Below are 25,485 nucleotides of genomic sequence, written 5' to 3' on the forward strand. Positions count from 1 at the left end.
AGACCTGAGCTGAGATCAAGAGTCAGATGCTCAACCAACTGAGCCACCTAGGGGCCCCTAGGTTTGTCTCATTGTAAAGTCTGTCTTAAAATTATGTAAAGTCATCCAACATTCTTCTTTGAAATATTGTTATCCTCCAAAATGGAATAAGCATGAAAAATCTTTTCATTTTTTATAGTCCTCTTGTGTATTAAATTTATTATAACTAAAATTTTTATTTTTATTTATTTTTTTATTATGTTCAGTTAACCAGCATATGAATAATCTTTTTATTTATTTTTATTATTTTTTAAAGATTTTATTTTTGACAGAGAGAGAAACAGTGAGACAGTGAGAGAGGGAACACAAGCAGGAGGAAGTGGGAGAGGGAGAAGCAGGCTTCCCACGGAGCAGGGAGCCCGATGCGGGGCTCAATTCCAGGACCCTGGGATCATGACCTGAGCCGAAGGCAGACGCTTAACGACTGAGCCAGCCAGGTGCCCCTGAATAATCTTTTAAAAAAGACAAAATTAGGGGCACCTGGCTGGCTCAGCTGGAGGAGCATGTGAATCTTGATATCAGGGTTGTGAGTTTGAGTCCCATGTGGGTGCAGAGATACCTAAAAAAAAATTATTGAGTTGCAGTTTATAGCATATATATATATTTATAAATGTGTATTATATATAAGTAAATACATAAAATACGTAAATATATAATAAATATATAAACTATATAATATGAATACATATAATACACACATGTATAAAATGTAATATAAATATGTATAAAATATATATAAATATGTATAATAAATATATAGCATATAAATCTTATTAAAGTATAATGTAATATATAAATACATAAATATATCATATAAATATATAAATAAAGCTATATAATATAGATATAATCTATTTCATAAATACATAAATAAAGCTACATAATATTTGTAATAGACATAAATATGTAATGTGTAAATACATAATATAAATATCTAATATATAAATATAATACATGTAATCTAATATTTGATATATAGGTATATATTAAATATTACATAATATATGATAGATACAATCTAACACAATAAATGTATATAATATAAATATATAATATATAGCATAATATAATGTACCATAAACTATCTTCACTGATATGTGTCTAATACTTGTTTATGCCCTTGGCCCACCTGGTCTGCTGACCTGCGGTCAGACGCATTAGTCAGGATGCAATCAGGGCCACACAGATCTCACTGTGTGCTTCAGTCGGGGTTCGATACGGCAGGTGGATAGAGAGATGCTCCAGACCTGGAAAAAGCACACGGGCCCCTGGGGCGCCTGGGGTAATGTCCAGAGGAAGAGGCTGTCCTCAGCAGGACTGGGCTAATTCATGAAGGTGGCTCAGGCAGGACTCCACGGACACACCATTGCTGCCGTGGCTGGTGCCCCTGAGCCTGTGTGAGGGAGTGCTCTAGGAAGCTTCTGGAACCTTCCGCCATTCGGTGGCGGCCAACAGGAGGCAGGATGCCTTTGCCGCCCTCCTAACTCTCGGGTTCCCTGCAATGCCCACTCACTGTCTAGAAAGTGACGGAGACGGAGTGAAGGAAAGTGACCAAGAGAAGCTGAATTCAGGCCAGGCCCAGGCTAGCTCCCCAGGTGCATTGAAGGTTTGCAGATGAGCATCAGGTAGACCTGTTGGCCATCCTCCTTGGATGTCAGCCCAATAGCCAAGTCCTCCTGCGGTTAGATTTCACCCGAAAAAATCAAGAAACCACATGCCTTCAAAGAGTCTGTCTCCTGGGTTCTAACCTCCCGGGGAGTGGGAAGTTTGATTGGCAGGAAGGTTGAGGAGCAGTCCGGAAGCAGAGCTTCTCACTGCAACAGAAAAAAAAAAAAAGCACACGAATGAGGAGACTTTTGGGGGGAATGTGGTGGGGAAGCCAAATCACACACCAAAATAAGGCGCTCAAGCAAATCTCTATAAAAGAACGTTGTTACAAGTGACTTTGTAATTTGGAGGGATAGGAAGAGAAATCTTAGGGGTCCTGGAGAATTTCTGAAATCCTAATGTTAAAGATAGCGAAATGGTATAAAGAAACTTTGCAGGATGGGGATAAATGTCTTCCTCCCTTTCCTGGAAGAAATCCACTTTGAGTGAGACAGTGCATTTTTATCTGGCTCTTATGCTGAAGTATTTTGCAGCCCATCTCTGTTAGTAACACTCAGGCTGAACACAGATGGAGTCTCTTCTGGGATGACGGACAGTTTGGAAGACGTATGTCCCCACCCACCCATGTCACCATCTACCCAAACTGATATTGGGTAGACGCTTTCCACAGTCTAATTTAGAATTCAGGGAACATTAGGTTTCTTTTCAATCTGGCTTCGGAGAAAGGTAGTAATGAAGAAATGAATTGTTAAAGCCTCTGGCTAAAAAGACAGAAGTGCTTGTCATCATGACTGTCTCCCTGAAATCGCAGAATCTGTCATGTATTGATCCAGGCAAATTAAAGTTAGTTTGCACACAATTTTATACGTATGTAAGAAGATTTTGAGCCATCTGCAAGGTATTTCTTTACTTGCTGGTCCAGGCTTCCTGTCAGTTCTTTTAATTTACAATATGTCCCTCCTGACCATCAAAACACAAAATGTTTTTATTTGCAGTTAGGCAATCTATCATTTCAAAAAAGTGTTAAAATTTATAAGAAAGTATGCATTTCATTTTGGGAATTCAGTGGGAAAACTGAGTGTGGTCTGTCTTCATCATGTGTCCCAAGATAAAACATCTCAGAAGTACCTGTCAACAAATTTAGCTTTATTTAGGTTCAGATTTTTCACCGTCAAGGGTCAATATTTCCATAAAACGTAGGGCCATGTTTTATGAAACTTTGCTAAGAGGAAAGTAAATATTTGTTTAAAGAATAAAAACACCATTTGGTGAAAATACGCCCCACATTAGCAGGAAAGTTTCCCCACCTCTACTACACATAAAAAATATTGTCCTGCATGGAGATTGTGTTCCCTTTCATTCCAGAGTAAATTTTAGTAGCCTAGAAATAACTAGGTAATATTGCAGTTGGCAAAACCTTATCTACAAGGAGAAGAAGATAAAGGAGAGTGAGTTAGACATGTCTAGGAGGTGGACCACATCGGACACGTGTACTTCTGTCATTGATTAATGGCTTGCCCGAATCTTCTTACAATTACGGAGTCTCCCAGATAGGATGTGCCGGTGAACATCCTTACTAAGAATGCTAACCTGAGCACTTCATTCCCCTGGGGAGATTCCTTGAATCCTTGAATTCCTTGAGATTCCTTGAATCCCGCTGGATTCAGAACCAGGAATAAACCCAGGGTCCCTGATTTCCAGATGGTCTGTCCACTGCTGTGTTCACACCTGGGTGGAAACTAAGAACTCCCGACTCCTGCAAAAATCAGCAAATAACCAGAGAACGGAGGAATCAAGTCTGTCCTGTTGGGGGAGGAGAACAAAATTTAGGGAGCATCATTTCCAACTGGTTTTGGATGTAGAAAGCAGAATGTGTTTTCCTTTGTGTAGCCACGTGTGTGAGGGGGAAAAAAAAAGGTTTGATACAAGGAATAACCCGAACATCAGGTTCTTACAGTGGGAAGATGAGGCTTGGGACATGTGTACACTTCTCTCTTGTCTCCCAATTTTTGCCTGCCGTGAGTATCAGGAATTAAGAATCCTGGTCATATTTCATTCAGGCGATGGCACTGATTTAATGTTATATGGCCTCAAACTATTCTCTGAGTTAATTCCCAGGTGATAAAAGGCACTTGAGAAGCCCCACAGCCATCTCTAATAAATAGGAACAGAAAACAGGAAAGTCTGAATCTAAATAGATCAGTTTTTCAAGGTGTTCCTGGCCAGGAGCCCAGCCCCAGGGCATGCCGAGGAAAAAACGAATTCACAACCTCTTACCCACGTTCTTGTGCACCTGTCTTCACTTTCTACCCCACCTGTGTCCGTCACACATTATTTCTGTTCCTTTTTGTGATGCCCAACCCCGTTGCTGAGCTGTTGTGCATCATCTCATTGTCTGAACGTTAAATTCACTAACTTGCGCGACAGGTTGCATGATAACGAACGCATTCCTTTAAATCATACTCGTAACACTTTTGAGACTCGGTAACTTGTACTAATGGTGCTCCATTTTATTAGGGCTGTTTTGATCAACTTCCCTTAAATTGTCACTTGTGTTGACCCTGTAAGTGTTTGCATCCTGCCTTAAGTTCCTGAACACTGGTCGGTTACATCCCCCACACTCCTCAAGAGCAGACCTTGTAGCAGGCAGGTCTGCAAGTGTTTTTGACGTTGACCATACTGGATAAATAAATAGATGCTTAATCCTTAACCAAGTCCCATGTGCAGAAAAGAAAGCAGCTTCTGTAATCAACTATTTGATTTCATCCCGTGCAATAAAAATTACAATAATGGAAAGAGGGGATACTCCAAAGGCATAGCAAGAAACCAAGAACACGTGCAATAAAGAATCAAAACGAAGGGGACAGTCTTGAATTTTCTTTCCTTTTGGAACAGCTGTATTGGGAAGGAAACATGACAAGTACAGGTGTTTGGAATAGTGGATTGAAGCAGGAAATGAACAGGGTCCCACACTTCCCAAGGACACCCAGGTGTCCAGTGCAATTTCTTCAAATATTTCCTTTTCTTGCCTGGTGGCTGCTGTCCTGAATTCTGAAAACAGGAGAAGCAGGAACTGACCATTCCCATCTTTGAAGTGCCCAGAGACCAAATACATTCCTGTCACCTCTGCATGAATTGAGACAAATCCCAACAGTTCTTACCACGAGAGAATGCGGATCACTATAAAACGAAGGCAAAGAGACATTTGCCACGTGATCCTATAAATCTGAATTCAAAGAGCTTCATGATACAACGCATTCATGAAATACATTTTCCAGGGTGTATTTGAGTATTTGTGTTTGAGTGCATTGAGAATTCAAAGTTTCTTTCTTTCTTTTTTTTTTTTTTTGAGAATTCAAAGTTTCTTGATTTTTTTTTTCCTAATTTAAAATATTTGCAAATTTTTTTCAGGGGGGTTCACTTTGTTAGTGAAAATGTTTGCTATTTAAGCTGTGAGAATAGTTCACCACACAGTGTCACAATATTTGTATGTGGTTGGAAGAGCCAACATTTTGAGTAGATTTTAATTTCCAATACTCTTCAGCAAGATCCGTATGATTTAATTTAAAATATCAACCCAGTTATTGGTGCAAAGATAGAAAACATAGATCACCACAAAGATAAACAAATCTCAGAAATTGCTCCTAGCAGATTGGTGAAACAGAGTCTGGACGTGTTGATTTGGACAGGTTGATGGGGTCGTGGGATCTTGGCTTCAACCCACGTCCTCCAACACTGACATCTGTGTAATCATGATACATTGATCAAAAGTAAGAAATTAACTTTCGGACAATGCTGTCTATTACTAAGCTAAACACATAATGCAAATACCACTTTTTTTTTTAAGTAGGCTCCATGCCCAGGATGGAGCACAACATGGGGCTTGAAGTCACATCCCTGAGATCAAGACGCTCAACCAACTGAGCCACCGAGGGACCCAAATAACATTTTCTTAATGTATTTTTTTTTTTCCTGTTCCAGGATCCAATGTGGGATCCCATGTTACCTACTTGTCATGGCTGCTTACTCTCCACCTGTGTGGGGAAGGTCCTACGTCTTTCCTGATCTTTCGTGACCTGTATACTTGTGAAGAATAATGGTAAGTTGTTTTCTAGAGTATCTCTCAATGTGCATCTGTCTGATGTTTTGTTGGAAGGACACCATCGTCAAACTGAAGGAGCTTTTCGTATCAAAAGGTGGGAAAACGGACAACAAAATAACACGGCTACTGAATGATAACCCATGGGGTAACATGGAAATCAATGGAGTTCATGCCGCCATAGGCTATAATTTAATGAAGAAATGGTTGAGCAGGGACAGCTCTACCTTAGAGAAGAGTTTCTCTTAACAGCTATGGAAGGGATGAGGCTAATATAAAATCAGCATTACCCAAACTACCACAGCAATAATTATTATACCCAATATCCCCCAATAGATGGTGAAATTATTGGGCAGAGTTGAGGAAAAAGACAATATTTTCATGGTCTCAAGATATCTCCCACAGATACATAGTAATTGCAAACGGATAAATAATAACTTTACAGAGGCAACGCCGCACAGACCATAATTCATCAAATAATCAAGGTTACCAACAAGAGCAGCACTACGGTAACCCTGGAGCGATGTCCCAAAAAAGTCCTTAGCATCCCCTGCAATACTTTTCACCTGCAATACCCTCCCCGGCTGTCTCACCTTGGTTTTCCAGAGCCCAGAAGTCTCCCATTTGGGGAATCTGCTGAGACCCCCACTCTCTGCCATGGAGACATGATGGCGTGGTTCCCTTTGCATCTCCCAGTGGCGTGGGACTTATCCCCAACACACACACGTCTCCTGCGATCGAAACTGGATCGCTTATACTGGAATATGCTGCTGTTCTCGTTCTACATATATAACCTACAGAGAGTCTCGCTCATTGGCACCAAAGGCATAGAAAAATAGAGTGGCATTCCATCATGATGAGTGTGCTGATCTAACAAAGAGCGAAAGCAATGGAGATGCTCCCCGAGACCAGAATACAATTAGCGGCTAAGACACTGAGCTACGGTCTGTGATACGAACCTTGATAAATGTAAAATGTACCCAGTAAAAAGTTGCCCAAATGGCTCCACAGTATTTACGTAGAGCGTACAAAGTATAGATCTTTTGTGGCTATACAGGTTTATTATTAAAATCTGACGCACGGATGGGAAGAATCCCAATGTTTTTTGGTTGGCCCTTGAGCATGGATACAGTGTCGTGGGATTGAGAAGGGTTATTAAGTCAGTATGGAATAGACGTATCAACGTTCTGCATGCTTTCTGGGGTTAAAAAACTATGAGCGGCCATTCTTTCTGATACTTGTTCACGTGGTTATGATGCTAATTGGTCGTAAAGTACTGATACATGGAGAGTTTCTATATTCGTATTTACACTTGAATTGTCCCGCTGTCAACCGAAGATACTTTAAAAGGGCGAGGGGGGAGAACGAAGGTATGTGTACAGGTAAGAACACAGGATGTCTGTACGTAAGAGGGAAACAGCTCTGCTTTGGTGTCATGAGACTCACGCCATGCATCTTGTCCCTGGATTATCCTGGTCATTGTCAGAGGTGGGCACTCTTCCCACATACAGCCTGAGACTCACAGAGAGTCAGCACTCAGTAGCTACAGGTCGATTATGGGGTAGACTCATGACCTGGACACAAATGCCTGTCACTATGAACTGGGCGCTCCTTTGTCCGGGACTGTCTCTGACCACATGAAAATCCTCTGTGCTTTCTGTTACGCCTCTTTGATTTTCCACACCCATCCGCATGCCCCGTTGTTGCTGTGGCTATTGATTTTCTTTTATTTAGGTTGATTATTCCCTTGTTGACAGATGATCTGTCAATGGCAGGAAACACTCATGAATGTCTGCCTCAGTTCTTCATTGAACTCTCCTGCACCTTCATTTCTGTAGAGAGTCAACTGTGTGTTGCATTTTTCCTTGAAGTATGTTGTGCGTGCGTGTGTGTGTTTGAAACATTCTGTCACGCAAACGGAAAAAAAAAAAATTCCTAGGTTGCTTGGTAGATTTCTCTCTTGGACCACACTCGAGACAACCAGCCTTCCCCTGCCCAGCTACGGATCTAGGAAGTGATCATTTTATGCTCATTTTCCTGAGCGCTAGACAGACACATACGTAGGGGTCCAGAATATCGTACAAGGAATTCCCATTGTCTGTGGTCTTGCTAGCTGTTTGTTCTTTTTGCCAACTTATAAAAGTTTCTACCCCGCGGCTTCTGGACCTCAAGCCATTCAGAGCAGCTGAATACAATGGCGTCCCATCTATGCATAGGCTTTCATCTAAACTTGGCTTCCATTGGCTCTGTCATCACATATTTGTTGAATTTCTACCACGCTCCGGTTGTTAGACATGCAGATAAGATTGTGGAACAGCATTGGAGGTAGATCCCACCACCTCCAGGGGTAGAAATCCTGCCATTCACGCCTCGTCCAGGACAGAACTGTACTCATAAGGGATCAGAGGGCGTGGAAACCAAACCTAACGGTTGTGTGATGTAGTCATGCCATGCGCAACTGTGGTGGAAAGCTCGCTTGAAACCAGTGGCTTAGAGTTAAGGTCTCGGGGATTTTTATTCTACGTTGAATCGATAAATGGAGGTGAGTCATCGCTGGTACATGTGGTTGTGATGATGGAAGGGAGAACATGGCACCCCATGTTCATTTGCCCAGAGGTTCACCTCCAAATACAGGCTCTCAGCCAGCATCCACTGCTTACCTCTCTCCTCCATCGGCAGCCCGGCCTTAGAGGGAAGCAGGGAACAGGTGAGCAAAGGCCAAATGCGTTCGGTGCTGTTGATAAAATACAGTGCGTACACATGGCCCCATGCCCTCAAGACCTTGGACTCCAATGGAAGGAAAACGTCACATAATGTGTTTGAATGACCTTCCCACCATGTCTATCACCAGCTTTCTGGGACTTTTTAAAAAAATGGTTCATCCAGGGGGTGCCTGGGTGGCTCAGTCATTAAGCGTCTGCCTTTGGCTCAGGTCATCGTCCCAGGGTCCTGGGATCGAGCCCCGCAGCGGGCTCCTTGCTCAGCGGGGAGTCTGCTTCTCCCTCTCCCACTCCCCCTGCTTGTGTTCCCTCCCTCGCTGTGTCTCTCTCTGTCAAATAAATAAATAAAATCTTTAAAAATAAAGTACATCCAGGAAATATTTGTATTTTATTGTGCATTTAATTTACATTCTTTTTAAAAAGATTTTATTTGTTTGAGAGAGAGCGAGGGAAAGCACAGAAGGAGAGGGAGAAGCAGACTCCCTGCTGAGCAGGGAGCCTGATGTGGGGCTGGATTCCAGGACCCCGAGATCATGACCTGAGCCCAAGGCAGATGCTTAACTGACTGAGCCACCCCAGGTGTCCCTTTTAGTAGATTTTTTAGAACTATTTGAATATTTCCAAGAGCTTTGTCTATCTCTTGCCTCACAGAAGGAATCCTTATCTTAAGTTTGAAGAACCCTGCCTTTAAAGAAAAAATACTTTTGTTTTGGGGGTTTATTTTGTTTTGTTGAGTTCTCTCCATGGACCCCATGTGGGGCTTGAACTCACGACCCTGAGATCAAGAGTTGCCAGCCAGGTGCCCCAACCTGGCATTTTTTAAAATTCTCCTAAATGTGAGCATATCCATAATAATTTTAGTAAATTGTGTCATTTTACATCTATAAGGCTATAAGGGGTGCCTGGCGGGCTCAGTTGGTGGAGCGTGCAACTCTTGATCTTGAGGTTGTGAGTTCAAGCCCCACATTGGACATAGGGATTACTTAAAAATAGAATCTTAAGAAAAAAAATTAAAGTAAAATCTATAAATAATATATCCTGTTACGCATATAGTTCTCCAAGATAATCATTTATTTTTGACAAATATTCATGTGACTTCATGTAGATATAGTTTATATTTTTAAAGATGCATTCAGTGCTGTATTTATGGGAATACATAATACATAACCTTCTTCTATTGATGGGCATTTTGGTCCTTTTCGGGTTTTCTGCAAGTGTTTGTGTTTTATTTTTTTTCATGCATTTCAAGTGTTTGTGGGTTTTTTTAAATGCATTTCATTTTTTATTTCATGCAAAACTATAGCAGATAACCTGTCTCATTTCTCCTTGAACACATACACTAGAGTCTCAAGGAATATATGGAAAGCAGACATGCAGATTAAGGGGTTGTGCTCATTTTCAACCTTATGGATCAAGACACCTTCTTTTTCAGTTATTAAAACACACACTCCCATCAGAAGTGAGTGAGGATTGTCAGCTCCCCACAGGGCTTGCCATTATCAAGTGTTGTGACACGTTAATTCTTGACAAACTGACACTTATGCAATCAAATTCACTTTTATTTTAATTTGCAATTTTCTAATTTAGCAGTGACTTTGAGGATCTTGTCATTTACTGATTCATCATTCTCCATAGGGGAGAAAAAAACCCAGTCTATTCATATATTTTGCCTAATTTTCTATGGAGCCACCCGTGTTTGCTAGAGAATAAAATACAGACTTGTGTATGGTTATTGTATATATCAGTCTGTTGTCTTGGGTATGTTGCAAATCTATGAGCAAAAGCTGAAGTTTTTTGTTACCTTATGTCTATGGCGACGTGTTGAAATAAGTCGATATTTTGGGGGGGTCATTATTCTGCTGACCACAGATGAACTCTCCTTTCAGTTGGGGGAATGCTTTGTCCTAGCACACTTTGTGATAGACTTTTGAAGGAATGATGATGCTCATGATGACGATGATGATGATGATAGCATTAGTGATATAAAGTAGAATGTGGTAGTCATGATAACGTGACCTCTGTCTGCTACTTGCTATGAAGAGCTCATCGGGTAGAACCTGTCATTGGAAAGTGTGAGGCAATAAAGAGACAGAGGTATTTTCTCTTCTCTGTTTACGTACAAATGCCGTGTCCACGTTAGGAGCATGTCCAGACCTAGCTCAGGTACTCGGTGATATTTTCTGAGATATTTCTTAGCTCTTCCCCACAGCATGACTTGGGCATTGCACGATAAAGCTTCCTTCCGTTTGATCAACCTCCCTTGGTGGATGGCTCTTACCACATCTAGGTGATCTAGTAACAAGATCAAATTGTGGTCACTATCCATGGGCACACCTTCCAAACCCTCAGTAGCTGAGAGATCTAGAAACCCTGTGGGTTTGGACACCACCCGCATTCTTACATTGCGCTTCCTTGCTTAGAAAGATGTGCACAATTACAGTTACTTTCAGAGGGTGAACAATGCTACCCTATCAAGAAAATGACCTGACAAAAAAGGAAATTCAGCAAGGTCTGAGGAAGCCCCATCAGATTAGACTTTATTAACAGTGCTATTTGTCATTTTTATATTTTTCAAACTGAAGGCTTGTTTATTTTTTTTTTAAGAAACGTCTGTCCTTGGCTTTTCGGGAACCAATGAATCCCACTGTTTGAGAGGACCAGGTGGCAGGGGGCGGATTATCTCAGTCTGAGAGAGGAAAAGTTATTGTTTAGATAAAGATTGTCACAGTTATTCTTCCAACTGAGCGCTCCTCAGCACTCACTACCTCAGTGGAAACAAATGTTTGAGGACAGTCTATTCTCTGCGTGTTATTGTAACAGACGGTATCCTTGGAGTCTCTCAATACACCACTAGCATCTCTCTTACTTAGACAACATGTTTTCTGCTTCCATTAGAGGTGTCCCTTCTGATCTAAATGATTTAAGGGGCTTTCAAGAACCGCATAACTGGGCCTCTGTCCTACTTTTGCAGTTGGTCTTCTTTATGTTGCTGGTCAAAATTACATAATTATAGATAGATATCAGTATAGACAGTTAATAGATAGATATGCCAGATGATAGATGGGTAGATAGATGGTAGGTAGATATATATGACAGATGATCGATAAATAGGGAGATAGATAGTAGATAGATAGATTTGACAGATGATAGATATGCCAGATGATAGATGGATAGAGAGATGGTGGATTAATAGATATGACAGATGATAGATAAATAGATGATAGATAGTAGATAGATATGACAGATGATAGATATGACAGATAATAGGTAGATATGACAGATGATAGATAGATGGATACAAGTTACAGATGATAGATAGATGATAGATATGATAGATAGAAGATAGATATGACAGATGATAGATAGACAATAGATAGTAGATAGATATGACAGATGGTAGATAGATATAGCAGATGGTAGATAGATGGATAGATATGACAGATGATAGATAGATATGATAGATGGTAGATAGATGGATAGATATGATAGATGATAGATAAATAGATGATAGATGAATAGATAGATGGATAGGTGGACAGATAGATATGGCAGATGATAGATGGATAGATAGATGGTGGATTGATAGATACGACAGATGATAGATAAATAGATGATAGATATGACAGATGATAGATAAATAGATGATAGATAGATATGACAGATGATAAATAGATATGACAGATGATAGATATGATAGATAGTAGATAGATATGACAGATGATAGATAGATAGTAGATAGATGGATAGATAGATATGACAGATGGTAGATAGATGGATAGATTACACATAGATATGACAGATGGTAGATAGAACAGACATGTGATATAGGATACATATGATAGATAGGTATAATAGATAGATGATAAATGACAAATAGATGGTAGAGGTAGATCAACATGATAGATACATAATAGATGATACAGAGATTTGTAGATCTTTATAATCATTCATAAGATATGTATATATAAAATTATGTAATTATGCATATGTAAAAGATGGAATTAATATATATGGATATATAATAATATATGTGTACATATATAGATAACATGTGCATAAGTCCATATGAATCAATTACATATTGTATACACAGATGCGTAATGACATCATTTAAATCTGTGTATATAGATGTGTGCAGTTTACATGTATGTATAAGTGCATATACACACATTGTCAAACCCATCCACCCCAATCATTGCAAATGTGTATTTCCAGCCTACAATTCCATACTGAGATCTGGACCTTTGTTTACAAGTATCCGGGACATAGACATTTGGATATCACAGGAGTAGCTTAAATTCATTTTGCCCGGGGCGCCTGGGTGGCTCAGTCTTTAAGCATCTGCCTTCGGCTCAGGTCATGATCCCGGGGTCCTGGGATCGAGCCCCGCATCGGGCTCCCTGCTCGGCGGGAAGCCTGCTTCTCCCTCTCCCACTCCCCCTGCTTGTGTTCCATCCCTCGCTCTGTCTCTCTCTGTCAAATAAATAAAATCTTTAAAAATAAATAAATAAATAAATTCATTTTGCCCAAAGTGAATCCAAAGTTAGAGGAGGACAGATCCAAATTCTTTAACACCCTTCCATCTATATTTTTCAAGGTGTGATGGGTTCCCGCAGGCACCAGCATTCCTAAACAAGGGACTAGGGAACACCTGAGATTCATTTCTTTCTCCCTAAATGTGGCTTTGCAGGTGACCTGAATGACACATTATAAACATTCGTCGAAAGAATGGCCACAGCTCCTCAGCAATCCTGGCACATAGATGATGATCAATGATTTTTGTTTGCTTTTTTTACTCATTGTTTATGAACAAATTATGTTACTAACTCAACAGTGGGTACACAACCCTTCAAGACCTTCAAGAGGTGTTTTTTTTTTTTTTCTTAATTTCTCACCATTAAGCTGGTGGCATTATTTTATGTAAATGCAAGGTTATTTTTATTTTCAGAATGTACTAAATTGAGGACAATTTACTTTTACTTAGGAAATGCTTGGAATATGGTGCCTGTCCCCATATAATTGTAACTATTCCCTTCCACCCACAAATATGTCCCAGGATGAATGATAATTACAGGACCAACCTATTTATACTTCAAAAGGAAGACCTTTATTCTGAATATCACCATGAATTATCAGTATGGTAGCAGGGATTAGAAAGTATGGAGCGTTAGAACTGCTTACATAGAATCTTACTTGTAACCTTGAACTTTAAAAATACCATAGAAACAATTTGATACCGATTATAAATTACACCTCTTTACTAGAAGTTGTCTACTTTGCAACATGTACTTATTCTAATGTAGCCTTATTTTCCCTTCAGGGTGTAATTTTGAGATTAATTCAATTGAATTTTATTGCATTTATTTTAGCCATGAGTCAGTCATTTTAGGGTCTGAACTGAGTTTTCAAAAACTACTTGAAATGGCAAGAACATTGCTGCTTTGTCACGGGTATATTTCTGAAAGAGAATTTCTGCATCTGGTAGTTGGAATGTATTCTTGAGAAGTAATTTTCTCTTGGGAGTAAGTAGGAGTTTAATGTGCCCATATTAACTGTATTAGAGAGTAGGGGAATGGTAAAATCTCCTCTAACTTCCTAGAAAATGTCATGTAAATCGACTGGCACTAGAGTTCCTTATTCCTAGCAAAAAATCAACATCTTTATTATTTTTTTCTGAAGATATTCTGAAAATATGAATGATTTATAAGAGTGCCCTAGGGGCACCTAGGTGGTGCAATCAGTTTAGCGGCCGACTCTTGATTTGGGCTCAGGTCATGATCTCAGGGTTGTGGGATCGAGCCCCGGAGTGCAAATCCTGCTTAAGATTCTCTTCCTCTCCCTCTACCCGCCCCTCTCAAATAAATAAATAAATCTTAAAAAAAAAAAGAATGCCGTAGAGTAATTTTGGAAAATTAACAGTTGTGATCTTTACATCAGAGAAGGAAACATAGTGAACAGGTTGGATTTTATGGAATGATTCTAAATCCTTGGGAAATGATAGCTTGTAAACAAGAATTATATTTTGTTGCTGTTGATGCTTTATCTTCAGAGTACTGGTTTCATGAATGTCGAATCCAGTTCTAATGGTGTAGACCTGATTCCTGGCTATTAATTGTGCTTTGGGATTTCATGTGTTCAATTATAAATTCAAGCATGTTTTGGACAAATATTTATTTGACGTGCGGGCTATGTGTGAAGAGCCAGCAAGTCACAGGGAAGATAGCAGCAAACGAAACAATGCTCTGTCCACATGGAGCTGAAGGTCATGTCAGGGGTCAGGCAATAAACCAATAAACACATGGTATGATGGCAGGTTTCCCTAGCTCCAGACATTTTAGGAAAACAAGGGACCAGAAAATTAGGGCCCACCACTCATTTTTTTTTTTTTTGTCAGTGAAGCTTTACTGGAGCTCATTTGTGCTCATTCATTTATATATTGTCCATCGATGCTTTTGCACTGACTCAACAGAGTTAGTTAAGGTTTGTGATATAATTGACATGTTAAAGCATGTCAATGTGTTGACTTGATACACTTATATATTGCAATATAATGCAGTATATGTATATATATATATATATATATATATATATATATATATATATATATTATAATTGCAATGCAATATATATATATAATGCAACATAATGACCAGGGTAGGATTAGCTAACCTCTCCATACATCACATAATTACCGTGTGTGTGTGTGTGTGTGTGTGTGTGTGTTGAGAACATTTAATATCTACTCTTTTTACAACTGTAAAAGTGTATCATACAGTATTGTTAACAATGATGACCACACAGCTCTAGATCCCCTGAACTTATTTAACTAGGTATTTGTACACTTTGACCAATGTTCATAGCAACATTATTCATAATAGCTAGAAGTTGGGAGCAATCCGCATGCCCATCCCTGGGTGAATAAAGACAATGTGCTCCATCATCTAATGGAATTGTATTCTGTAATTGAAAGGAATACACAATCTGATACAATGTTACAACTGGAGGAGCCTTAAAAACATGATGCTAAGTGAAAGAAGCCGGACACAAAAGGCTACATATTGTATGATTCTTTTATCCAAAATTTCTAGAAAAATCACTTTTCTAGAAATAAGTAGTTGAGTACTTACCTGGGCTATGGTCTTGACCACACATGGGGGCAAGGCTACTGTTGGAAGTGATATAAGTGTTAGAAAATGGGTTTGCACGACTGTATAGATTTACCAACAATCATTGAATTGTGCCTTACAACAGATGAGAATGTGGTGTGTGTAAATTAAACCTCAGTGAAGTGCTACAAATGTTTTTTTTTTAATGGTGGCAGAGACTGCCTGACCCATCATGCCTAAAATACCTACTATCTGACCATTATAGAAATAGTTTGCCAACCCTTGGTGTAGAGATTTACAGTTGCTTAAATTTTATTATAAGATAAACAGGGGTCTCTATGAGGACATGAACTTTCAGCAACAGAGTCTACAATTAAGTATGAGAGAAATCCATGGATACATTTGGGGAAAGATGTTTTCCTATTGAAAAAAAAAAACAAACACCGATATGTGGTTTATTTTTGGAAGAAAAAAGAAAAGAAGGAAGGAAGGAAACATTTAGAAATGTAACGTGTCTGGGCAGGGTGTATAAATTTTATTTGTTAGTCATATAAACTTTAAAGTCAGTTTATAATGTGCAGAAGAGAACTTGCTGGAATTTTTATAAGGATTGCATTGAATCTCAACAGACCAAGTTGGGAAGAATAGCCATCTTGACAATACTGAGTCTTCCTATCCATGAACATGGCATATCTCTCCATGTATTATATTCTCCTAATTTTCTTAATCAGAATTTTTTTAGTTTTCCTCATATAGTTCTTCTAGTAGAAGTTTTGTTAGATATATGGCAGAGTATTTCATTTTGGGGTTCTTTTTGCTGCTTCATTATTGGTGTATAGAAATGCAACAGATTTCCGTATGTTGATTTTATACCCTGCGACTTTGCTGAATTGCTGTAGCAATTCTAGCAATATTTTGGTGCATCCCAGGAATAAATCCCACTTGATCGTGGTGAATGATTTTTTTTACTGTATTGTTGGATTTGATTTGCTAGTATTTCGTTGAGAATTTTTGTATCCATGTTCATAAGGGATTTTGGCCTGTAGTTCTCTTTTACTGGGATGTTTATCTGGTTTGGTATAAGGGTAATACTGGCCTCATAGAATCAACTTGGAAGTTTTCTTCCTTTTCTGTTTTTTTAATAGTTTGAGAAGAATACATATTAACTCTTTAAATGTTTGGTAAAATTCACCTGTGAAGCCATCTGGCCCTGGATTTTGTTTGTTGGGAGTTCTTTGGTTAGTAGTTCAGTTTCTTTCCTGGTAATCAGTCTGTTTCTGTTTCTTCCCATTTCAGTTTTCTGTTTCTTCCCATTTCAGTTTTAGTGATTTATGTGTTTCTAGGAATGTACCCATTTCTTCCAGGTTGTCCAGTTTGTTGGCATATTATTTTTTATAATATTCTCTTATAATTTGTATTTGTAGTGTTTGTTGTATCTGTCTTCTCATTTGTGATTTTATTTATTTGAATCCTCTCTCTCTTTTTCTTGATACATTTGCTAGAGCTTTATAAATTTTATCATTTTTTTTTTTTTCAAAGAACCAGCTCCTGGTTTTGTTGTCTGCTCTATTGTTTTTTTTTTTTATTTTTGTTTTTTGTTGTTATTTTTAGTTTCTGCATCCTTTGTTTCTACTGTAATCTTTATTATTTCCTTCCTTCTGCTGGCTTTAGGCTTTGTTGTTCTTTTTCCAGCTCCATTAGTTGTAAGGTTAGGTGGTTTATTTGAGATTTGTCTTGCTTCTTGAGGTAGGGCCTGTATTGCTATATACTTGCCTCTTAGGACCACTTTGCTTCATCCTAAAGGTTTTGGACCATTGTGCTTTCATTCTCATTTGTTTCCATGTAGTTTTCAAATTCTCTTGATTTCCTGGTTGGCCCATTCATTGTTTAGTAGCATGTTGTTTAACCTCCAAACATTTGTGGTCTTTCCAGATTTTTTCTTGTGATTGACTTCAGGTTTCATAGTGTTGTGGCCAGAAAAGATGCACCATAGGACTTCAGTCTTTTAGTATTTGTTGAGGCCTGACTTGTGACCTGTTATGTGATCTATTTTGGAGAATGTTCCATGTATATTTGAAATGAAAGTATTCTTTTGTTTTAGGATGGAATGTTCTGAATATATCTGTTAAGTCCTTCCTGCCCAGTGTGTCATTCAAACCCATTGTTTCCTTGTTGATCTTCTACTTAGATGATCTGTCCATTGCTGTAAGTGGGGTATTGAAGTCCCCTACTATTATTGTATTATCGTCAATGTGTTTCTTTATGTTTGTTAGTAATTGTTTTATATATTTGGGTGCTTCCATGTTGGGTGCATAAATATTTATAATTGTTATATCTTCTTGTTAGATTGTCCCCTTTATTATGATATGGTGGCCTTCTTTGCCTCTTGTTAGAGTCTTTGTTTTAAAGTCTAGTTTTTCCAGTATAAGTATTGCTACTCCAGCTTTCTTTTGACGTCCATTTGCAAGACAAATGTTCCTCCATCTCCTCACTTTCAATATGCAAGTCTAAAGTGAGTCTCAGGTAGGCAGCATATAGAGGGGTCTTGTTTTTTCCATCCATTCTGGCATCTTATGTCTTTTGATTGGAGCATTTAGTCCATTTACATTCAAAGTAATTATTGATAGATATGTATTTTTTGTATTTTATTACTTATTTTGTGGTTGTTTCTGGAGATTTTCTCTGATTCTTTCCTGTCTTCCTCTCTTTCATGTTTTGCTGATTTTCTTTATTGATATATTCAGAATTCTTTTTTTTTTATTCTTTCCATGTTTATTGGTTATATGATTTATTGATATATGGTTACAGTTAAGTTTGTATATAATATCTTCTGCAAATAGCAGTCTATATTAAGTAGATGGTTGTTTAAGTTTCAACCCATTCTTCTCTCCATGTTTTAGGTATGTTATTATATCTTACATCCTTTTTGTTTGTGAGTTTCTTGACTGATTTTTATAGAAATATTCATTGTTACTGCTTTGGGTTTCTTGCCTTCACACTGTCACTTTGGGTTTCTCCTCTCCACCCCACCAGTCCCCTTTAATATTTCTTGCAGGACTGGCTTAATGATGACAAACTCCTTGAGTTTTTGTTGTCTGGGAAGCTCTTAAATGTCTTATCTTTAACTGGTAATTTTTTTTCATTGCATTTCTTTACCAAATGACACGTACTTATTTACTGGCATATATTGCATATATGTGAAATTTTAGAATTATTCTTTCCACCATTTTGATCATCATGTGTGTGTGTATATATATTTCTTTAGACTAGGTTATATAGTTTTACTGATTTTTCTTAACCAACTGCATAGCTCATGTTTATCTTCATTTGAATAAACATCAGTTTTAGTCTTATCTTGTATATCTTATGTTTCCCTATACTGTATTTTTAAAGTATAATATTTGATTAATGAATGTTAGCTAAAAATTATACTTTGCTTTTCTCTTTTTGCCTGATGAGCAGCAATACAACCTAAACCACATTTTTTAGAGCTAAGCTTTAATTTGAATGTCTATGGATGTCCAGAAATACTTTCCAAGTGAATAAAGGTGATTATTTTGTAAATAAAAATTTATGTCTATCTCTCTGTGTCTCTGTCTCTCTGTCTCTGTCTTTCTTCCTCTCTGTTTCCAACATGCTCACACATTCACATGCCTAAAAAGAAAGGAATACCGTGCGTCAAAGACCTTCTTGCCCTCAATCATGAACTTCCAGAACAATTAGTGGGTTGTAGACCTTCAGCAAAGTGACCTGTCTAATTCTGTGGGTTTGTTGGCCCAAAGAAGTGATTCTATTCCATTCTTTAAGCTGGCATGCCATTTGTACAGTCGGATGTTTTAAGTGATCACAATCTGCTCTATTTTCCATCCCACCTAAGTGAGAGGGATACTTTCCCAAGACCAGTTTATTTTTTTTAGGAATAGCCAGTTAAACTTCCCATGAGTTTCAGCTCCTTCAAAAGGGTGGTTTAAACTAGATTTTTAGGATTGGCTTCATAATGACTGTTAGGCAAAATCTGGTCATTAATTCTCTTAGATCATGAAAACCCAGAAGAAATTTGAGATAATCTTAGGTTAAAATATGACAGAATCCTGCTGATTTTTCAATGCTAACTCAAATGCTTGGCACGTACAATGCACTAAGTAAATATTTGCTAAATTGCTTGTCATTTAGGCTAATGAGCTGTTTAACATATTATGCTTGTTTTATCAATAACATGAAAGTCAAATTTATTATAAAAATTATAGTCACTAAGGTATTTCAAAAATGCCCAACTTTAATTATTAGCATTTTTCTGTGAACCAACAACATTTTCTAGGATAAAAGAGATTCCTCATTTGTTGATCAGAAAAACACAATTTCCTTTTTCTGTATGGCAATGTTATTAATTAGATAAAGGATAGGGATAATTATGATTAGCCGGATATGTATAAAATTGCCACAACTCTAGATTTACTTGATGATTAGTAGGATTCTTTTTGATGGTTGGTAAATATTTCTGACTTCCTGGATTAGACCTCCAATGTGTACAGTTTCAAAGGTGGAGTTTATTATGAATTTTTCATGATCTGGCGTTGCTTCACACGGTGCCCACATTAAACGATAGCATTGTGAGAGCAAGGACATAATTGAGACTTTGTTAAATAGGAGACAGCTTGGGAAGGAGATAAGATGATGAGATACAATAATTCTGCTTCTCAAGCTTACTTATTATCTAGATAAAAGTCATGCCCCCACCTCCCAGTCCAGCATGGTTTCAGGATATTCAGTGCCCTTGGGGAGTCTTCCAAATCTCTAGAGTGTATTGCATGTTCTGAATCTTTCTGGTCACTGTTTGGACACCTCTGCTTGGTCTAATGATTCAATCATGTTAGGTGTCTTATTGCTGATCCTTGGTCCTGGTCTAGCCCTCAGGAGATTTAACTGTCAGAGAATTAGACACCAGACCTTCCCCGAATTTACCAAACACAAGAGCATACAGGGTTTAAGAGCAGAACCCAAGCCCTAGGAATATAAATAGGGGAAGGCAACCCTGAGCATTACTGGTTTCTATGTCCATCACTCAGATTTTGAGTTTGGAAGTCCGCCAGGGATGCATTTCCTCTGGAAGCCAGCCTGTTCCTGTGGCTTCTCCTCCCTGCCTCTTCTCTCTTGCTTACCAGGACCCTCAACCTCCATCCAACAAGGATGACAAAAATTGCTTACATGGTATATGCAAATGCCTCTGCTGAGGAAGATACCTTTTCACTGTAATCAATTTCAAACTCATCCTTGTATCCTAGACTTGGGCTTTGAGTCCTATCCCTACATAAACAAAATCCCTATTTAAATTATTTCTCCATACAAAATAGCAGGCATCCTCAAAGGTAAAGTGTGCTTCCAACACCAAAGAAGAGAAATGTGGGTAGGCTGCGTTTCCATTTCTTTTGTTTTGCATCTTTGTTAGGAGGCAATCAGAAATCTGTGATGCTCTGTAGCCCTAGCAGTGGAGTGTGGATTATAATAACTCTGTACGTGGCAGGGGACTAAATCACATATATATCATACTCTACATGGAAATACTATGACATATTTGTGTACTCACATTGGGTGGTCTACACGGATGCATGCAATGGCCTACAAATGTAAAAACAAGATTTAAATGATGTTAACCAAATTTTATGGCCAAATATGATTTATCGCAAAAATCAAGTAGATGAAGCATGAAAATGGGACCTCAGTAGAAGTAGCAGGAAATATCACTAGCATATTTTGTAGAATCTACAGAGAAAGTCTAGCATGAAATTTCGGATCTATTTGTTGTACATCAAAGGAAAATGGACCATGTGAACAGAATCAAGCCAAAGATAGAAATGCACAGCTAATATTTCAGAGTTAAAGGACTGCAATTGGAACTTTGATTTTAAATGTCTGATCTGTTCCATAAAGATCAGATAGTGAATGGAATGAGGAATGAAGGCATGTACTGAATAACTTTTTCCAAATAAAATACACCAGTGGGTGTTATCCAAGTTTAAAATCGGTAAAGGTATGATTACCCAAGTTAAAATAATGGTGAACGGTGCAGGGGAATTCCATATAGTTCATGGAGATACTCTACCCTCAAGGAAGTGGAACATAATTCCTCAATCCTTTGGGAAGGGGTGCACGGAGTGACTTCCTTCCAGGGAGTATGACAAAGATGACACATACCACCTTGGGTGATCAAATTCTAGCAATTGCAAGTCTGTTGGTTTAGTAAACCTCAGAACCCAGTACTCCCCCAACTATGTGAAGCAAAGCAGTTCTGTGGTTTATACTAGAAAGTCTGCAGAACATGGCAAAACAAAACAAAACACCCAACTCGAACAAAAAAGTTTGCATTTATCCAGAATGTCGGAGTCCAAGTGTAGAGAACCCATCGGATCTTCACCTTCAAGAATACAGTTGGTTTCCCATGGAGATTTTTTCCATTACAAAATGGGATGGATTCTGGTGCTAACTGTCAATGCCGGTGGTTGTTCTACTGCTTAATGGCCCAGGGTGAAGCGTCATCTATTCCGGGAATTGTTTCCAACAGAAAAATATGCATAGTTGTTCACTGTTGATTTCAAAATTCAGATATTCAATCTTACTGCTCTGAAGGAAGGATTTATTTTGATTCCATTTGCAAACACCGGTGCAGGATACAAGATTTCTCCCCTGGAACTGATTAGAAATGTCATTTTCTCTAAGGAATATGTTAAATTTCTGTCAAGTGCAGTCAACCCTGACATCCGTTAGCCGTGTGTCTTTACTCACAGATGAGAGTGCATGTTCTCCATGGTGGAGAGAGGCTAAACATTTCTCTAAAGATCTGGTGGACTCTTCCCATACTGTTTTCAGTGAAAAGTGACGTTTCATAACAACCCCTTGGCTACTGTCACGTAGGACTTATTTGCACAAAGGTCCTCTTAAGGCAGCGAAAACACATCTTAAGATTCTCATTTGTACATCTTTGAAAAGTCTGCAATTACCATTAGTATAATTTGCTTTATTCATGTTTAATTTATCGCAGTCTTGATCTTATTCCTTTCGTTTTGTTTCATTATTTGCCTCCAAAATCCACTGCTGTGCCCACATTCTCTTCTATATAAGGGATTCTTTTTAAAGGAACCCTAATGTTGAAGATGCCCCTTTTAAAAAAAATTAGAACACAGAAACTAATGAGAGCAGAGAAAATCATGTTAGAAAATGATAAATGGAGACAATTTAGGGGATGCAAATGAACTTGAACACTTTGCCAAGCAGACAGTATCCATTGGTGAGCTGCAAAATAGGGTAGAAGGCAGGATGCTTTTATAGGGTCAAGAATAAAGAGGAGGAAGGGACAAATAGAACATCTCAGACTGGCTGGGCCACATGGTCACCCTTGGTGCATGGAGACTAGACAAGCAGATACCCTGTGTGTCTGGTCCCGCGGGACACATACAAAGACACAGAAGCCTGCTCCGTTCTGGTTTATGACATGATACCCTGATGGGAGCAGCTCCCTCTGGGACCTAGAATGTCATTTCAACAGTCAGAAGGGGATGATATTTTTCCTTTATTTTGTTTTTCATGCACACCATCAACATGTTTTAATCGTTTATCCCTCATGCTATTTTAAACCTACTGGGATGTGTTGAGAAGAAAATTTTATTGGGTAAAATTGGACGTTGTTTTTTAATGCACAGTGTTGTGTTTGGTAGCAGTTGAGAAGTACTTGTGTGTTTTTAATCTGAAGATCATATGAGCTCACACAACTCAAGAGCCATTTGGAAGGAATTGAGAAGCAGAAATGCACATGGCTTCGAGTTCTAGGTATTGCAGGCTATAGAAAGGGGAAAATAATCTGAGAAACTGGAAGAAGAAGGAGGGACAGAGTGGTCATCTGCCTCTGTTGGCACACTCTGTAGATCCCTTTAAAATATCTAGAGATGGGGGCACGTGGGTGGCTCAGGCAGTTAAGCGTCCGACTCTTGATGTCAGCTCAGGTCATGATCTCAGAGTCGTTGAGTTCAAGCCCCACGTTGGGAGCCTACTTTGGAAAAGTAAAATAAATAAAATAAAATATCTAGAAATAGAGGGCCTCTACTAGGAACCAGTAATTTCAAGTTTAACGCCATTTTACCTATTTTTGGCAAAGCACTTTTTTCCTAACCCTAAATTACTATCCTTGTATGATTTATGAATGATTGTTTGACATCAGACAAAAGGTGTGTGTTACTCAATTTAAGGCGTGATTTTAAAGCAGTTCATCCATAGTAATGTCCTTTTTTAAAATATATATATATATCTGAGTAGTTATATTTTTTAAGTTTAAGGTTATCAGTTCAGACTTTCCCTAGTCTTTGCATATTTATCTGAAAGCTAAGTGCTGATGGAGACATGTTGATACTACTCTATTCTCTTGTTTTTCTGAGACAGACACAGTGCAAGAGAACTTTTTGGGGTGATGGAAATATTCTAACCTTGTCCTGTCCAGTATTGTATCCACTAGCCACATTTGGCTACTGAGCCTTGAAATGTGGCAAGTGTAACTCATGTACTCAACTGTTAATTGTTTAATTAACTGAAATTTAAATATCTATATACGGTTAATGGCTACCATATTGGATAGCCCAGATCTTATCAAAACTTCCTCCATTTCTTTACTGATTTTTTTTCCTCTCTTATCAAGACAAGATTTCACTGCTTCCATTTATCTAAATAGAGCTGATCCTTGTAGATTTACCAGGAAGGATCACCTGCTCTTCATTTGTATTTTCCCCTTTATGACCCCAAACTTGGTTTCCTTCCAGCCTTTGACCTTCCTTGATATTCTGTTTATAATTACATTTCCTTTCTGTCTTTCTTAGAGGTGTATTACATCCTTATCTACCTTCTGTAAATTGGTTTATGTCCGAGTGATTTTATTTGTGCAATGAATTGAAAAAATAATTACATATATAACTAAATCCAATTGATTAAAAGCACAGGATTCTTGGTGAGACTTCCTGACTTGAGATACTATTTACTGGCTAGATGAAAATGTGGCTAGTACCATAATTTACTAGCTAGCAGGAAATTGGAAGTTAGGAAACTCAGTTTCCTCACCTAAAAATTGGAATAATACTAGTAGCATGATGATCAAAGGGTACTTTTAAGTGAACTGGATGAGCAACTTATGTGTGTTGCATTTATCAGTCTATGAAAAAAAAGCAACTTTTGACATTGATTTTAATACTCTTCCTGGTAGAGGAAAATAGAGTATAAAGACTTACTTGAATCTATTAAAACGTATTTAGGAATAAATTATACCATAATAATTCATGCCATAACATTATGTATGCCATGCCTCCCGTTACAAATTCCAAGTTGTTGTACCTTAGAAACAACATCTTTGCATTTGATTATAAGTAACAAGACCCCAATTTTTTTAAAGATTTTATTTATTCATTTGACAGAGAGAAACATAGCGAGAGAGGGAACACAAGCAGGGGAAGTGGGGGAGGGAGAATCAGGCTTCCCGTGGAGCAGGGAGCCCGACCTGGGGCTCGATCCCAGGACCCAGAGATCATGACCTGAGCCGAAGGCAGATGCTTAACCACTGTGCCACCCAGGTGCCCCAAGCCCCCGATTTTTGCATAAGTGACAGAAGTTCTAATGTTCTGAATATCAGTAAAGGTATAGTGAACCAGTTAAGTGGCATTGAGGTATTTAGCCATCCAATTTCACCTCGAATTCATAGATTTAGTAATAAACAATTGATCAATGTTATAAATCGACCCCTTCTTTGAACAACTAATTTGCTGAGTATCTGAAAGCACTCCAGGGTGATCCTATAATTAAACATATTGGACCAAAAATGGGTAATATTGCCACATATCAGAGAAGGTTTTAGAACACACTGTCTCCAATCCCTTATTAGCTG

At 38.3% G+C, this 25,485-nt stretch overlaps 1 long non-coding RNA gene across 1 annotated transcript in view; it reads left to right on the forward strand.

Annotated features, from left to right (window-relative positions):
• LOC144380578 (uncharacterized) overlaps positions 1-25,485 on the forward strand; it is a 533,150-nt gene that overhangs the window by 437,887 nt on the left and 69,778 nt on the right. The window contains exon 5 of the long non-coding RNA XR_013444781.1: positions 5,629-5,746. This is a non-coding gene — a long non-coding RNA (uncharacterized LOC144380578). The remainder of the gene's footprint in view (positions 1-5,628; positions 5,747-25,485) is intronic.

Source organism: Halichoerus grypus, chromosome X (assembly GCF_964656455.1).
Source record: "Halichoerus grypus chromosome X, mHalGry1.hap1.1, whole genome shotgun sequence".
NCBI lineage: Eukaryota > Metazoa > Chordata > Mammalia > Carnivora > Phocidae > Halichoerus > Halichoerus grypus.